Below are 18329 nucleotides of genomic sequence, written 5' to 3'. Positions count from 1 at the left end.
TACTTTTCACAGCAATTCCATGAGGTAATTGCTAACCCTCATTTTACAGATACAGATACATAGAGTGAGAGAGCTTAAGTAATTTTCTCAAGGCCTTATAGTTAGCAAGTATCAGGGGCTAATATAAGCCCAGGTCTGACCTGACCACCTGACTGTCCCCACACGCAAGGGGAGGGCCATGGGTCCCAGATGGTTGAGGCTGAGCATGCTGGCCAGCAGTCCAACGGGTCCTCCTAGCTCCCGCGGAGCCTAGGAGTTGGGACCCAGGTCTCCTAGGCCATGGAAAGGTCTAGTGTGGCCGCAGTAGGGACGGTTAGGGCTGCTGGCTTGCTGCGCCGGACGGGTCGACTGAGTGCAGCTCGGGCAGGATGCAGCCGGCGCTCGCACCGCGGGAACCCGGGGAGGGGCGGGGTGGCGCGCCAGCGCGGGCGCCTGGGCTCTCCACCCGCCGCCCTCCTCAGCCGTCGCCCGCGCGTCCCTTTCGCTTTCAGCCAGCCGCTCTGCTTGCCTGCGATTACTCAGAATGTTCCCACTCCGTTGGCTGAGTGACAATGATCAGCAGTAGATGCCCGCGGAAAGCTATTTGCAAACAGGACCCCCGCCCCGGCCAGAAAGCAGCCCAGTCCGGAGCCCGGAACTCTCGGTTCTCCTTCCGCTCTGCCTCTTGCTCTCGTAGGGACTCAGGTTTGGCCTCAGTTTGCCCATGTATGCAAACGGCGTCAACAGCGTTTCTGCACAATCGCGCAAAAGGTGAACGGTGTGGTAACGGCCTGAAATTTCTTTGAAGTCTCCTATTTTCGGCTAAAATAATTCTGAGAGTTTTATGTTCTCTACCATTGTGTTTTACTAAGATGTTTTTGATTCACAAAGGAGTAAAATTGTCATGCAGGAAAAAGAATCTGTGGTTTATCCAGTGGCTTAAGTCCCCACCCTCCACCTCTGTTCCTTGAGACACCCAGGGCAGCTCTGAAAGCCCCTTTCTTTTCCCACTGTTCTGTCAACCTGATTCGTGGTCATTTTTTACTGTATTCTTCCCCGTTAAGCTCTTTACAATCTCACTGATGGCAGACAGGGTAAGGAAAAGACTGGGTTTTGCAACCAGATATATTCGGTTAGAATTTCTCATTCTGCCCCTTTTTTGCCTGTGGGACAAGCGGTTTAAACCTAGTCTCAGTCCCCCCATCTTTAAAACGGGGAGAATACTTGTAGGGTTGCTGGGAGGATTTGAAATGACAAGCAGCCAGGTGCCGGGAGATCAATGGGTGACGGTCCGAACGGATGGGGACGCTGACGACCTGAACCTGGATTTCCTCCCCCTAATCCTTCGTTTGGCCGCGGATGTCCGCACCTGCGGGAGAGCTGGGCGTGGCCGGCTCCCAGACTCCTGAGGCCTGCCGGGCGGCGGTGGCACTAGTTCCCGCCTCCCCAGGGCCGGCTCGGCAGGCGGGACCCGCGGCGACTTGCAGGCGGAAGGCCGTGGGCTTTATTTACACAAAAAGCAGCCGGTGGAGCTTGCCTTGTATGGACGAAAAGCTGGCGGGCCGGAACGTCGCTGAGGGAGGCAATAAGAGGCGGCCTGCGCCTGATAGGAATCTGTGAATAAATAAAATACCTGAATGAAAGAATGCATTGAAATGCCCTCCCAGGATCATAGAAACACGACCCAAATGCCGCCTTCAGAATTCTCTAAAACGCCCCGTCCTATTTGATAGTTTAGCAAACAGAGCCTCAAATGGTGGCCCCCTGCCATCTAGATCCGCCATCCTAGAGTCAGTCGCCTGTGGGGCGCGACTTCGGGCGGGAATGAGATCTGGATCCTAAACAAAGAAGGGAAAGGGAACTCTGCTTTATAAACACCTATTACGAGCCAGGCACTGTTCCTATGTCACTTCATTGATTTCTCGCCCCACGCTTTCGGGTGGTTATTCTCATATTCATCTGGGTAAACTTTGGCCCAGATAGGTGAAGTCACTTGCCCAAGAACACAAAAGCTGTAAGTGGAACAGCTGGGATTCAAATAAGTTTGTCCCAGGCTCTTCCCACCCAAACGCCCTGCACCGGGAAGGCGCAGGGGTAAAGGCACAACGTGCTGGGGTTGCGAAATCCGGAGAGCGGAGCGATTACCCAGCTGTTTCTGAGCTCGCACCACCCCCCCCCCACACCCCGTTTTCCTGGATGTACAAATCCTCTTCCAGTTCTACCTATAGGCTGATTCGCTGCGGCCCCGCGCGCTTGCCTGATTTAGCAACCAGAAGTCGCTCACCCGGTGACCGTCGACCTAGAGCCCCTAGTCCTATCGTTGCTAAAGCCGGTGTTGCCCTGAAGGACACCGAGGTGCGCCCAGGGCGGGTTTCTCCAGCCTCCACTGGTGTCACGAGGCTGCATCCAGTCTTAGAGCAGTAGAAACTGGTTCAGCAGCCCCCTTCCCGGCGGGCCCCACCCACGCCCACCCCCCTCAAGGCCCTGAACAGGTTTCTTCACTTTCCCTGGCCCAGCTCCTGCCTGGGGCAAGGAAGGGAAGCTGGTTGCTCAATGTGCCTGAGGATTGTTCTGGTTCTCATGTGACTTGTCGACTCCCATCAGCCTTGTGGGCCCAACTCAAGCCATCCAGCATATGCAGTGGCCCACGCACCTTGATGGACGCAGAAAACCCTTAGGGTTCCTCATGTGACATGTGGGCCCTGTGCTCAGCCCACCAGCAGTTGGGTCCCATGTAGAAGGTGGGCAGAGTGGGATGGGCCATCCCAATCCTCTGGGTCCATACAGCAGTGAGGGGATATGGGAGGATAGTGTCAGGCTGGCTTACCATCAGCATGTGCCCAATGACCTTCAGAAGACTTTCACCCATGTCCCAGCTTCTTTGCTTTAGACTTCTTGGCCAAGAGGAAAGCTTGGGCAGAAAATCCAGGCAAGCAATATAAGGGATTTACTCACGAACATTTATTGAGTACCAGACACTGTACCAGGTAGGCCCTGGGGATATCACGATGATCTAGACACCATCCCTGCCCTCACCAGTACCAGTTTGAGGATGAGGCAGACAGGTAATCAGTCGTTTTAATATGGAGTGAAAAACCATTTCCAGGAGTGCATCTGGGAGAAGACGCAAGCTGGCTGGGGGTGCGGTAAGGAAGTATTAGGAAAAACTTTCTCAGACTTTAAACACTGCCTCTTTCCTACCTTATTCTACCTTCCTGCAGATGCTTATGGAGTACTTGCATCATGCTAAGAGCTCAGGGAGCAGTTGGTGGTTCGTAAGAGAGAGCAGGTCATGGTGCCATGGTGTAGTGGTCAAAAAACCAGGCCTCTAGCTACAGACACTTACCCTGTGCCCCTCACAATTCCCATAATTTCTCCCAACTTCAGTTTCTTTATTTGTCGAAGAGGGATAATGATAATACCTGCTTCATAGAACAAGGCCTGGCCCAAAGTAGGGATTAATGAATGGAATCTATTGTATTACCTCGTTGTGTTTCACACTCTTCTTCTGATCATCACGACGACCTCCTGTGTGACTGGCAGCACAGGTAACTTCATACCCATTTTATAGATGAGAAAGCTGACTCAGACAAAGTAACAGAATCAGGATCATCTATGTCTGGTAAATTTTCAAGACCAAGACCCTGGGGAGGAGTGACTTCTTGAAATAGGGGAGCTATTATGACCCTTACCTGCCCTCCTTGAAACCCCAGATGACTGGTGAGACTGAATTGTCTGGGGAACTTCCTTTGACCTAAATCCCATCAGCTATACCCGAACAGCAGCTAGAAAATGCAAAGAGCCACACCCTCAGCATTTTTACCCCAACCTGCACTTCATGCCAGGGGATTTCTCTTTCAAAGACTACGTTTTAAAAGGAGGATGATATATGTAAATTGGACACCTACTATGTGCTAGACACTACACCAGGCATGCTCATGTGGGTTACTTCATCTTATGTGAGCCATCCTATGTGGGCAGAGAAAGGGAGAAGAAGAGGAGCAGGAAGTGGAAGAGGAAAGACTCAACTTATACCAAGGGCTCTCCACAATATAACGTGATGCATGCACACATAACCCTGAGTGTTCTTTCTAAAGTGCAAATGTGATGAGGTTACTCCAACTCCCTTGCTTAAAATCTTTCAGTGGTTTCACACTGCCTTTATACAAAGCCTACACTGCAGTAAAGGTGTACTCAGCCATATTTTCACATCTGCTGTGCCCATTTATCTCCCGGCCTTTGTATGTGCAACCCTTCTTACCTGGAATGTCCTTCCCAGATCCTTACTTCCTTTCCTATTTTACTTGGTTAAATACTATTCATTTTTAAGCTCTCAGCTTTAGCTATCATCTCCTCCAGGAAGCCTTCTTTGTCCACCGAGACAGGGCTAGGCCTGTCTACACTCTATTATAAGTATTTATTTAATGGTCTGTCCCCTAGATGGTGAGCTCCTTAAGGACAGGGACTGTGTTCTGTTCCTGTGTCCTCAGCACCAAGCATAGTGTGGCTCATAGTAGACATTCAATAACATTTAAGGGTTCGATGAGAAAAGTTGAGCATGTAAGGTATCCCCACTTAATATCGGAAAAAAACAAGTCTCAAAGAAGGTAAAAATGTCTATCTACGGTCAAATAGTGGGTGAGTGAAGCTACAGCTAAATCCCTGTAAATCCACTCAGTCTTGTTGCACTATTTCACTTACACTGAAGATAATACAACCTCCTTCTAAGTTTTCTCATCGAAGCTGTCCCTAGCACTGTCTTTTAGGATTGCACAGAACAGGACCTGGGTCCTGATAATGTAATGATTATAAATATCAACTATCAAGTCTGTAGTTAGTCCCAGGGATAGATTTTAGGTGCCTGAGACCTCACAATGTCTTAAAGAGGCGGTGTCTATTTAACAGAAGAGCAAGCTGGTTCGGAGACGTTAAGCGATTTGCCCCAGATTCCACAGCCTTCGAACCCAAGTCAGTCTCCAACTCCTAAGCTCAGGTTCTTTCCACCTCTCCAGGAAGCTTCTGGCCATGGACATGAGACCAACTCTCAGATAGCCTTACCCCCTAACTGGACCCCGGTTCTCCCTCAAGAGGATACAGATTCAGACTCCACAACCCCTCAGGGTCCTCTGGGCTTGGCCCAAGTGTCATGCTAACACTGGCATCTTTCTCTGTCCACTTGTCTCTGCTCCCCTTGCGTTCTAGCATCTGCACTGGCTCCACATCCAGGGAGAAGACAAGGCATGAGAAGTCATTGTTCTTCCTGGTAAATGGCCCCCTTGAGAACTGGGCAGGTAGGAGCAGATCCTCACATTCTCCGGTGTCTCAACAAACAAACTATTTAGCAATTACACACACCCTTGGCCAGAGCTCCCACAACCTTTCCCAACTTCCAGGAACCACTCCCCAACTCTAGGGTCACCCAAAGAGTTTTCTTAAGGTACTTAGACTGATTTGTTTGTGCAGTGAACATTTGCCCATCATTTACATAGCTCTTTTAGTTAACAGTGCTCTCTTGGAGCCCTTGCACCTCTTCAACCATGAGATGAGGAAGTTCCCCCAAATGGTCTATGTTAGACTAGAAGTTCCATGAGGGCAGGGGCTACATCTGTTTTATTATTCTACACCCACCACGTAGTGCTACACCTGACCCTTATTAACTATTTGTTGAGTGGCTACATAGCTAAATATTAAAAGATCTAGTCATCTCTTAAAAGTCACTTTCAGTCCTCCACTTGGAGGCAAAAGAGACTATAGAGCAAAAAAATCCTACTCTAATTCCCTCATTTTTCAGAACGAGAGACCAGAGAAAAGAGGTAACAGAGCTCCGGGTGGAGTCTAAAGTGCAACCCAGGACTCCTGACTTTTGCTTAAGCACCTTCTCTGTGTTGGGGACTCTTCTCTAACGGCATAAACAGATTCTCGTTTAATTTCCACAGCGGTCATCTGGGACCAAGAGCAGAGAAGGAAGAGTATCACCAAGTAGCAGAAGAGGAAACTGGAGCTTGGCGGGGCTGAGCGGAGTCTCCCCAAGGGCACACAGGCAGTGCTTTCCCCGCCCTGGCCCATACTAAGAGCTATTCTTCCCGAGGCTCTTCCCCCACTGCTTCCTAAAATTAGCCTTAAAAGAGATTTGAAAATACCAGCCCTAAGGGTGCGAAGACCTTCATCTTTATTATTCATTCCACTTCCGGAAGGTATGATCCATCTATCTGCTCAGTGCTAAAATTAGGAACAGGTAGTATCAAAATTGTCATCTTCTCTTAAAAGAGGCCCAAAAACTTTTCTCAGGGGCCAAATGTTCTCGGATGTCACTGAGGACATCTACTTTCTATGGTGGCACTGGGTGCGTAGGAACAGAAGTCTTTGGGAGACTGTTAGAGCCCATCTCAAACCTCAGAGGCCCCTCTGGGCTCATGCACATCAGGTCTCTTTAACCGACCACAGGCTCGTCCAGGCCACAGTTCCTGCCTTCTCCATTGTGGCTGGAGACACCTCAGCAGCCACACTCCATGGTGATGGTGGGAGAAGGTCTTAAAAGGAGGCTAGGTACCTCAGGAAAAAAAAAAGAAGAAAAAAGGCCAAATGATGTACTGTTCTGATATTCCACTCGAGTGACCTGGAGTGAAGATTTTTATCTCTAGGACAAAACAGCTCAGCTACTCAATAATGAAAAGAAAAAAGATTTGATTTACTAAAAGAGTAGGAGCAAAATCTGTATGCCAGCATCCTGGTTTGTGAATTAGAAATAATTTACAACTTTATTGAAAAATAAAATGAACTATCGATAATTTTAAAATGCCAGTGTGGCCTGTTGTTTGGACAGCACTGGGCAGGAGCTGAGTGATCTTGAGCAAATATCCCCACCTTCCTGAAGCTGTCTCCTGGGCTGAACAAGTGACACTAATGGTGCTCCCTTGGCAGGGTTTGTGGGAATTCAATGATGTCATGGATGTAAAGCACCGAGCATCATGCCTGGCACATAGTGGGCACTAAACAAATATTCGTTCCTTTTTTAAAAAGGATGGGGAATGAATTTTGTTTTGGAAATAGAATTATCATGGAAAAACCCAAGGGGTCCCCTGAAAAGTCCACCAGGGCTAGACAAGAGCCATTTCCCAAACATTTGTTCAAGGACCAGCTAGCTCTCACATGGTGAGACTGGCCTCACACACAGTGGGCTTGCATGTTTCTTTTCCTGTTCTCCAGCAAAAATGTATTTAGCCACTCAAAATGCAATTGTTACAACTCACCCAGCAGGTGCGTCAACATGCCTGTTGACATGTGCACACAAATACTAAAAATGCATGCAATGCGATGCAACTTGATAAAATGCGTGGCTCCCTTCCACATGCATTCAGTGAAATGGTAGAGCAGAGTGGAAATACCAGGAGCTTTGGAGCTGGATGAATCTAGGCTCAAAGCTTTTTCCTTCTTTTAACAATGATATGACTTGGAGCAAGTCACTAAAAATGTCAGTCCCCTCATCTGAAAAAATGGTAATTACTATACATACTTAGTTTTTGATCTTGTTATGAGGATTGTATAAGACAATGTGTATAAAAGAGTGGTCTGATGAGCTATAGATCCTTAAAGATAATTATTACAGAAATGCCAAGAATCTGAAATGAGAGGAGAGATGGAGAGTCCAGTGCTGAGCTCGCCTTCTTTATGGGCTTCTACCCAATGAAGTGGTCTCTTCTGTTTTTCAACTCCTTTGGGGCTTTTGCTTCTCAGCAGTAAGACTTTGACCTTAGCTGGCTTTGCTCTGTCATGACGTGTTTCCATTTTGCCTCAACAAATGAGCCAGCCGACTACCTTGGTGTAAATGCCATGTTTCCCTCTGTGTCTCCCCCCACCTCCTACCCATGATCCCAAATGCCCCTGCAGAGCTGGGGGATAGCAGGTTCTAGGTGAAGACTAAGAAAGAAAAATCGTATTGACTCACCCTCAAACCTCTTTTCATGGCCCTAACTCCCTGCCCCTTTGAGTGTGAGTGGTTCAGACCAACAGTAGTAAGCACAAAGGGCAGGGACAAAGAAGGGTACAGGAGTGACACTCCAGACCTAACATAGATATTTTGGAATGGGAAACAAACAAACAAAAAGTGCTGCGAAAAGAGAAACTCTCACCCTCCTCGTGTATCCGAAAAACAAAACATGTAGAGAAGGAAGAAAGTAAAGTGAAACAGTCCAGATCTGAGGCAGATTAGAATTTGAGAATCATATTAGCAACTATTCTGCACAGCTCAGAGAGCTTTCTCCAACTTCGTTGTATTTCAAAACCTTCACACTATTTCAGTAAGGCAGGTACTGTTAGCCCATTCTACGGATGGTAAAACTGAGGATAAGAGATGTGTAGCCATTTGCCTGAGATCACACTGTAGACAATTACCAGATACGGGGCTCAAAACTGGGTCTTCCTACTCCAGATCTCAGGTTCTTCCTCTTAAGGGGGTCATTTCTACATAGGACAAAGAAGGGGAATTCTGAGTCATTGGCCTATCACAAACTCTCCTCTGTTCTGCCTCCATTCTGACAACCCATACCCAAACAACTTAAGTGGTACAAACAGGGCTGGTCACTTATTCATCAGGCTGTACTCAAGATTTGTGTACTTTCTTCTAGATATATTTTCCTCCCTTTAAAAAAAAAGAAGAAAATAGTTTTTTAAATCTACTGAAAAATCTAAAGGCTTTCTCTAATTTTTATTTTTAATATGCAAATCTGGTCATGTAATTCCTCTCCCTAAAGTCTTTTTGTGGCTCTCCATTGCTCACTGAACGGCTTCCAGCACCCTGTATGATCTGACTCCTTGCCTGCCTCTCCAGCCCACTGCCCCATACTTTGTGCAGGACCAACAAGGCCGGGCTTTCTTTCCTTTTTCCCTTCTTCCTAGAATTCTTCTCCCTTTGGACATGACTGGTTCCTATTCCCTCATCCCTAAGGACTCAAGTAAGACAATCCTTCCTCCAGGAAGCCTTCTATGATCACCTCTCTGGGCTTGTAACCCGGACCTGCTAAGCCCCCGCAGCATGGGGGCCCACCTCCACTATAGCCCTACAATACTGAGCTGGAAACACCTGTTGATCTGTCCCCTTCTACCAGTCAGTGAACTCCCTGAAGGCAAGTACTGCGCTTCGTCATTTCTACTTCCCAGCACCTAGCTCAGTAGGGGCTCTGGATCAGAGAATGAATGAATTGACCTCCTACCAACCTTCCAGAAGGGTTTGTTTTACTTTTTACTTGGAACTCTTAGCTCAGCTGTATGTGCTTTGTCCCTTTGCTTAACCTGAAGTTCCTGGAGGGCACAGCAGTGGGTTGAATTTTACTCCCCAAAAGCTATGCCCAACCTTCGTCGCTTGGATATGTGTCTTTGCAGATATAACTAGGTTAAGGATCTCAAGGTGAGATCATTTCGGATTTAGTGTGGACCCTCTATCCAATGCCTAATGTCCTTATAACAGGAAGGAGAGGGAAATTTGAGAAAGAGACACCTAGAGAGGAAGGCCATGTGAAGATGGAGGCAGAGATTGGAGTAAGGCCGCCATGAGCCGAGAAACGCCAAGGATCCGTGGAAGCTAGATGAGGCAAAGAATGGATTCCTTCTTATAGACTTCAGAGGGAGTCTAGCCCTCTGACACTTTTTGGATTTTTTGGCCTCCAGAACTGGTTGAGAATAAATTTCTGTTGTTTGAAGCCACCAAGGTTGTGGCACCTGTTACAGCAGCCCTAGGAAATTAATATGCACAGAAACTGTGCCTCTCACTGCCATGATGCCGCACCCATCCACTTGTCCCAGAATTTCAACCTCATTGCAAATCAGCCTTATGAAGTACTGATTCTGAAAGGCCTTGTCTCCATTTTTAGTTGACTGACTATCCTAAAAGTTGACGAAAGCCAAAGAATGGCTATCAAAACACCACAGCCATGCAAGTCGGCATAGAAGGCACCAGCATTTACTGCATGATCACTATGGGCTAGCTACTCTACCCCTGGCATCTCATTTAGTCATCTTTTACTCGATACATATTATTGAATACCTGTTCTCAATGCCCATTTTAGAGAAGAGGTAACTGAGGCTCAAAGTGGGAGAGGCAACCTCCTTGAGATCTCACAATCAATAAGTGGTGCGGTAGGAATTGGAATCCTATATTCTCAATGTTATGTTTCTTTTCTCTAGGCTACTATGTTTCATGACAGGAACAGAATCAGGACAGGGAGGGTGATGGGGAGGGAGAGACCTGGTAGGGAAGGGTGATTCAGTTCTAGAAGACTTTGTGTATTTGTTTTCATTGTCTAGAAACAATTAGATAGCACACTTCTAACTTTCAGTTTGTTGCTGTGGTGCTAAATTTAAACTTCGAATGATCTTTATCTGTGATGGATAGTATCTGTATGAGCAAAGTTAATCACATGGTAAAGCTGTCATGGTAATTCTAGACAACATTGCAGCTATAGCACAAAGGGCAAGCATGATAGCAGGCACGTCACTGCAACACACGGAACAGCGTTGGCGTGAAGGCATGTGAGTGAAGAAAGTGGGCCCCTAAGTAACCACCAAATTCTCCTCTTCACCTCTCCTCACCTTGGTCTGGGTAAGATAAATGCTAGTCGGTGAGCTTTCCATGGCCCAGAAACATCTGGATCACCTATGTAGGCTCTTCCCTGCCATTTCATAGAGAAGTCACACACATTCATGCATTCAGCTAATATTTATTGAGCACTTATTGTGTGCTGGGCTCTGGGGACACAGCGGAAAACAAAACTAAGTCTGCTTTTATAGAATTTACATTCTACTGGGGGGAGAGAGACAGTAAAGAGTAAATAAAAAAATATACTCTATGTCAGTGATAAGTGAGAAGCAAAACGAAATGGAAGATTGGGAATAACTGGGGTGCTATTTTACGTAAAGTCATCAAGGAAGGCCTTCCTGATAAGGCGACACGTGGACAGACGTCTGAGGAAGTGAGAACGAAGTCTGAAGCTATTTGGAGGGAGAGAGAACTGCAAGTATAAACGACCCAAAGCTAGAACATGCTTGAAAAGTTGCAATAACAGCTAGGAGGCCTTTGTGGCTGGAGCAAAGTGAGTTAGAGATAGAGCGCTAGGAAGCCAAGTCAGATTTTTACCAGAAAACAGTTCACAGAGATCCCTGCAGGTCACAGCGGGGGCCACAGAATGTTCTGAATGTGATGAGAAACCACTGGAGGGAGTGGCACAGAAAAGTAGCAAGTTCTGGTTCAGGTACTGGAAGGATACCCTGTGTGGACAATAAAATAGAAGGCCAGATGGAGGCGAGGAAGCAAGTGAGGAGGCTGCTGCGTCAGTCCAGAGGGCTGACGATTTTGGAGAGAGGGGCTGAGTTGCAGTAGATTGAAGCTGATCAAAAAAAGACAAAGAAAAGAAAGTGAAGAGAAGGGAAGGAAAAAGAAGAAAAGGGATGAGAAGGAGAAAATAAGGATGGGAAGGATGGGGGCAAGAGAAAATGTTTCCCTATCAAATAGGAACTGAATCTTCAATTACTAAATGTCAGACTCTGAGATGGGAGACAGGGGAATGGATACTTCTGACACCCTAATGCCTGTACTAGGTCTTCATACGTCCCACCTCCTCACATAGCAATCATTTGAGGTAGAAATAATGAACCTCTATTTTAAAGATGAGGCATGTGAGGCCTAGAAAAGTTAAGGAATTTCTCCAAGATCACACAGGCAATATGGGAGAGCCGGAATCAGAGTCGAGGGATTATCTAAGTGACATCTCTGCTCTTTCTATACCTCATTCTGGCCGGGCACAGAGTAGTGTGTAGACATAGTCCCTGCCCTCAGAAACTTCCCTGACTTACAACAACCTCATGAGGTCAGAACTGTTATTATCCCTATTTTTAGAAATGAGAAAACTCAGGCCCAGAGAGGGTAAGTGACCTGTCCAAGTCACGGTAGCTGGTAAGAGGCAGAGCCAAAATCAAACCCTGATCTAGCTCCAAATATCTTAAGCACTACTCTATGTCATTACATAATATAGTTGTTTTGAACTCTAGTAAAATATACTTTTAAACCTCATTTATGGATAAAAGGTAGGTAAGAAAGAAATCGAGTCATCTAAAGTTCCACCAGAACTCCAAGACTTCCTGAGAACACACACGCACACATTTATTGACATCTACACATACACATAGATATAGACACACCCATACAGTGCGTGTGTACGCAACATTCCAAAGATAATGACTTCCTAAATTAGCCTCTGTTATCTGGGTCTCTGGAGAAGGTAAGTCACTTACCCTATTATGATTAATTGCCAAAGCCATCCATCCATTCCTAAGAAGTACACGGATATAGTCTTCAAATTACTTCTTAAAAAGTCAACTGAAACACTCTGTTAGTATTTCCTTGAGAAACTCAGGGAAGGGGTAGGAGTTGTAAGGACAAGTGTCAAATATTCATCCTTCAGCACTAGAGACCTCCTCTAAACACCATTCCCAATGCCTTGCTTCTCTGCAAATACAGTCTCCAGCCCCACTGGTGTATAATTCAATTCCAAGCATCATAATAAAAAGGCCTCCTCTTGGGAGGAGCTGTGGTATAGGGAAATGTGGAGAGACAAAATTTGTCCTCCTCCAAAAGGCCAGAGTTCTAAACCTGATTCCACCACTTTGTAGCTATGTGACCCCAGGCAAGTGACTGGGTTCCCTTATAAACAAAATGGGGATAATATAATTCCTTTTTCTGAGATATTGTGAGGATTTATAAAAGACCCTTTAAATAAAGTGTCAAACACACAGTTGATGCTGATGGAGGGCAAAGTTTAAAGTCTTGACCTTTCCCCTAGAAGGTAGAGAGTCATTAACTTCCAACCAATAGAACCTATAATTACTATCTTTGGCCATCACAGGAAGGAGATGTGGAAAAAAAAAAAAAAAAAAAAAGCAGTCAGATGTTTTCTGGCGGAAAGGCAGGCCCAGGCATCATTATCACTGTTGCTAGGTATTGTTAAGCCACCCACCTAGCCACAGAGTGGGCAGCAATTAATGTAATTAGCGCAGTGATGAGTATCCTCTGCAATGATAAACAGCTCAGCCCTGCAGAACTTGACAGACCTGCTGCTCCCATGAGGCTGTTGACCCTGCACATCCACTTGGAGCATGGTGTAGTGTAGTTTAGGGGAAGGAGACTGGCTTAGAATCAAATGACACCAGACATAAAACCTGTCTTTGCTAATTCCTAGCTGTGTAGCTGAAGACAAGCTATGTCACCTCTCTGAGCCTTAGTTTCCTTATCTATAAAATGAGATTAATAATATAGTCTCAGGGTTGTCATGGTTCTCTTTATTTTTATCGTCATCACTATCGCAGAAAACTCCAAATCAGGCTGGTATTGAACTCTCAAAAGAATGTAGTGCCCAAGGAGACACAAAAGTTGCTTGGACTTAGAGCTGGAACAACAGCCCATTTCTTTTTCTCTTACTAAATTCAGAGCACGTAGCACTGATCTGAGTGGCTTTAGGGAAACTATTAGAGTTTGGGATATAAAAGTTATTGATACCCACAAAAAAAAAAAAAAAAGGAGAGGAAGTACTCTTTGATTTGATTAATTATTTAAGATAATGTTTTAATTACCACAAGTGTTATCAGCAACACTACTGCTTACATAAAACGAAAGCGCCACAGCAATCTGGCAGTTGGTAAAAAAGCATGAAACCTGCTTATAACTTTGGATCTAGGAATTCTATCTTAAGAATTAATACCCTCAGAACAGAAGGGAAATAATCCAAAGATTATAATGTGTATGTACGTGTATGGCGAGGTTCTTGATAATCATTATGAATTCACTAATCCATCCAATAGTCACTGAGTGCCTACTGGTACCAGGGATAAAAACATTGAGTGTGGGGAGTCACACACACACACACACACACACACGCGTGCGCACGCACAAGCACATGCACGCACACACGCAATTAGAATTCATTGAAATGAAGGGTCTGAAAAGGTATGTAAAGCAGAGTGAATCAAGGCAGAGGGATCAACAGGGTAACTGTTCAGCAAAATTAGAGCATAATCTCTAAGACTGACAAGGGAGAGAACTACATGAGTTCTTGGAAACATGCACATGAAATGGTGTTAAATGAAAAGAAACAAAGAAAAAAGAAAAATCATCATAGGACTGAGAGAATGTCAAAGCTAAAAGGACCTGGGAGAACATCCAGTTTGGCACTGCTCACCCCTCCACAGAGACCTTGTGGCAAATGAGGCACACATATCCTAACGATCTAGCCAGAGAAAAATTAAGTTCTGGGTAATAATAATAAAATTCCCAGCTGCTAGTTGTCACTCTACTGTTTTCTCTCCCACTTGAGAAAGCTTTTCAGTAAACCAGAGAATGAGGCTGAAGCTATTAAAGGAATAACCTTGAATCCACTCTAATTTGATTAATAAAATAGGGATCGGACGTCAACAAAGAAAACCAGCAATCCGGCCCAAGCCTCCATGTTACTGGTGGAGAAGCCGAGGCCCCAAGTGACTGACGTCATGATAACACATACTTCTTGCTCCACTGGCATTCTTTGAGTGAGTATTCATGAATGAATAGGCAAATGAGATGACCTGAGAGAAGTCATCCAAACTATATGTGGCTGGTAACATACTGATTAAAGCTTAGGGATTGGGAGTAAATTTAGACCACGGTACCTAGAAATTCATGTTAATTAAGTTACCTCTATTTAATTTGTCTAAGTGTAATGTAAGAAATAAAACAATGGCTCAGCAGACACAGCTGTGTAGAGGGGTTCACAGTAATAGCCTGAAAAGACGTGGAGTTCTAGAACCCAGGATACGGATGGTACCAGTGTCCAGTCTCCAATGCTCGAAAGCCATAACTGAGAGCTCCCCGTACAGTGAGACTTTAACTGATCATCTAGGGACAAAGGATATGTTAACAAACCTAGCCAAGTGCAGAGCCTGTCGGGTAAGTCCTCACCACTGGATCACTGGAGATGGCTCTTTCCTGCCTTTCATCCGCGTGGTGTGCCCCTCCTGCACAACCTGTCATGCCTCTCTGTGTCAGCCTTTATATCCTTTACACTGTAGCCCCTCTTCAGAGAGGCCCTTTCTGATCATCCTCTTTAAGAAGGTTCCCATTGTCATTCTTCCTCAAAACCAGAACGGTATAGAAATCTTTTAGGTCCATAGGTTCAATTAGCCTCTGACTCCCCGTCAGATAACATTTACATATTCTACTAGCTACACCACAGGGAAAACGGTTCTCATTACAATTAATATTAATTGGGCACTTACTGAGTCAGGGACTATTTCTAAACACATATCATTCATTTAATAGTCACAACAACCCTCTGAAATAGGTTCTTTCATGAGCCCGATTTTACAGATGAGGAAATGGAGATTTAGTGAGGAATTTGGTCACGTTTTTACAGCAAGAAAAGGGCAGAGCCAGCTATAAGATCCAGGTAAAGCACTTAACCTCTAGGCAATACTGAAATGCCTCGAGGGCAGATGTCTTTTTTGCCCACCACTTCATCCCCAAGCCCTTGTGTAATGCCTGGCATGAAACAGAGGCTCAGTAATATTTGTCGGGGAAAAAAAGAAAGGAAGGGAAGGGAGGAAGGGAGGAGGGAGGAGGGAAGAGTGCTGAGGAAGAAGTGCTACTAGCCCTCTAATGACCTTCTCTTGGGTAAGGTAGAGTTGGGAGCCACTGAAGAGTCCCCATCTCCCTTGAGAGCACCAGAGATGCTGGAAATAAAGCTGACTGAGACACTGTCCCTATCCTGAGTGAGTGAGTGAATGAGTGCCTTCATCCTCATCTCAAGGTAGTCCAGTGTTTCTGATGCCCTCAGGTGAGCCCAGGAAGCCCCTCAGGAGACCTAAGGCTCTTCTATGCCTATAAACGGAGGTTCGACTATAATATAACCATTCTGTTCCAGGGCTTCTTTGGGGGCCTTTGGAGCACAGTGATGAATATGATGAAGACCTGTCTCAAGGAGCTCACAGAAGAAGAGAAACTCTGCGACCAAGGAGAGAAGGGGAAATAGACCGGTTAGACTGGGAAGGGAAGGAGAAGGCACAGATAGAGAGACTCACATCTCTGAATGAATTCTACCTGTAAGAGTCTGTTTGCTCTGCTCATGAAGCCTCCAAACCTCTCCCTGCTGTCCATCTGCATAGGTGGACTGCTTTGTTATAATACACAATATCGTGACACCATACTATAAGACGAGGTAAGATTGGTAACTAGGGAGATGAAAACAATGTAACATGTAGGTGCTTTGTTTCACATTTATTTTTCCCAGGATGTTAATGCTTTGTTCCACTGAGAAGCAGCAGCTGAGCAGAAGCTACACTAACACAGTGAGTGCAGGAGCCAGACACAGGCAATACTGGGGGTTCTGAGTATGATGTCCTTTTACTCTCCGTGTTTGCTTACATGCTCTTTCCCAAAAGAGCTTATTGCATGGCGCAGCCCCATCTTTAAGCGTTTGCCCTGACCGCCATAACTCAGCAGCCTCATTCCAGCCCTATACCTTCCATCAAGTTACCTTTGCCAGCCTTAAGGTAAAGTTCTATATTTGCTGTAGTATGGATGTGTGTGTGTATTTATTTCTTTAGTCAGAATTTAACAGTTTTTCACTCTATTATTTTTATTAGGATATTTCAAATTTTATCTTAGCACTGTGATCATAATATTGTATAGGTCTTCAGCGATCTGTGCCAACCTTATTTTTTCAAAAAAACCCTATTATTTTTTAATCTACAACTCTGCAGAACACAAAGTGTTTCAGGAACATATATATCACAATAGAGCAGAATCAGCTGTATCAGTTCACCAAAGGCTTTGCCATTAGCTATATTTGGTATTCCTTATATAACTTCTTTGAAGTAGACAAAAATGGCAATCACCCCACTCATTTTCAGATGAGGAAACTGAGACTCAGGGATGTTAAATGACTTATCCAAAGAAGATGAAATAGGACTTGAATCCAAGTCTTCAACTCTGAGTCCATTAACTCAGTCTTCACTGTATCCACAACACTTAGACATTTTCTAACACATGGCAGGCAATCTATCGGTAAGTAACCCTGGGAACAATAATAGTGCCCCCAGATCATTCATCTCTTTAACAACACATTTCCTAAGTGCCATTTTGAAAAAGATTGAGGACAGAAAGAAGGTACCTAATTGTTTTTTAAGTTTCTATGAGATAGTAACAAAACTAGGTGCTGTCGAACACATGCACACGCGCACACACACACGAAGCTGTGAGACGACTGTTGTAACATTTTATGGATGAGAAACTCATACTCAGCAATTTAATGAAATTGCCCCAAATTGCACTACTGGAAAGAGAATGAGTTTAGATTCGAACTCAAGTCTTCCTGACTCCAAAGCCCATATTTTTCTACTGTATCAGTAGAGATACTTACGGCTTGTAGAATAAGAAACCACTTTTAGTGGTACATGGACAAATCTGATGATTTTAATGGCTACATATTTACATTCACAGTTGTCTAAATATTTATAGCAAGTAATAGTTTTATTCATGTATAATAATATATAATCTGCTATAAAAATATCTTTACATTTTAAAAAAGTAAATCTACTTAAAGAAAAATATTAAGTAAATTGATTTTAGATGTATAAATGGACATAGAAAATGGAAAAAGTGATGGGTAAATGAAACTTGAGGAACATGATTCTTAATCCTAACAAATAAATTCCTTAATATAACATTTTCTTTTGCAAATGAATTCCCATGAGTTATATCAGCAGATATTTTCTAAATTACTTAGAATAGAAAGGAAATTAAAGCAGGTGTGATTCCCTGGCCAGCATTTTAAGGAATTTAAAATGTAACTATTTCTGCATCTGTGCCATTTGGTGTTTCTTTGCAGGACTCAGAGGTAGTTAGTCTAAGAAGTGTTTGGGTTCTCTTAATACAGAGGAAGCAGTAGAAGAAGGAGACTTAATCATTTTTTAAAGAGCTGTGGAAGTTTCAAAGCCTAGTGAATGAATATTCCCAAATGATCCATATGCTTGATATTTGTGTTATGCAGAGAAACTAAGTAAAACGCCCTGGGCCCACTCAAGACACCTGGTTTGCATCCCATCTTTGGCCACAAACTTACTATATTACTCAGATAAGTGATAGCTGGGGGGCTCACTGTCTGCATTGGGTAAATGAAGGAATTTCAATTTCAGTCACCATTCTCTAGCAATGTGAAACACATCCAATCAAGAATGACCACAATTGCCAAAAGTAGCTGTCCACGTAAATTAGGAGAGACCTGCCTACCACAGGCATCAGAATCTTTCCAGGTCTGAGAGTCTGTGATTTCATG

The 18329-nt window shown here is 44.7% G+C and overlaps 1 long non-coding RNA gene across 2 annotated transcripts; it reads right to left on the bottom strand.

Moving 5' to 3' along the window:
- Positions 1-884: 884 nt before the first annotated feature.
- LOC118612846 lies at positions 885-17533 on the bottom strand. Of its 2 annotated transcripts, XR_004955131.1 has the most exons (3): positions 3464-17533; positions 2807-2890; positions 885-1593 (listed from the first exon to the last, which is right to left on the bottom strand). It is a non-coding gene; the product is annotated as an uncharacterized LOC118612846 (long non-coding RNA). The 2 variants fall into 2 exon arrangements; XR_004955130.1 differs by having other exon boundaries at positions 2807-17533.
- Positions 17534-18329: the final 796 nt, after the last annotated feature.

This window comes from Rousettus aegyptiacus, unplaced genomic scaffold (assembly GCF_014176215.1).
Source record: "Rousettus aegyptiacus isolate mRouAeg1 unplaced genomic scaffold, mRouAeg1.p scaffold_m13_p_1, whole genome shotgun sequence".
Classification (NCBI taxonomy): Eukaryota; Metazoa; Chordata; class Mammalia; order Chiroptera; family Pteropodidae; genus Rousettus; species Rousettus aegyptiacus.
This window is presented reverse-complemented; position numbering and strand designations above follow the sequence as displayed.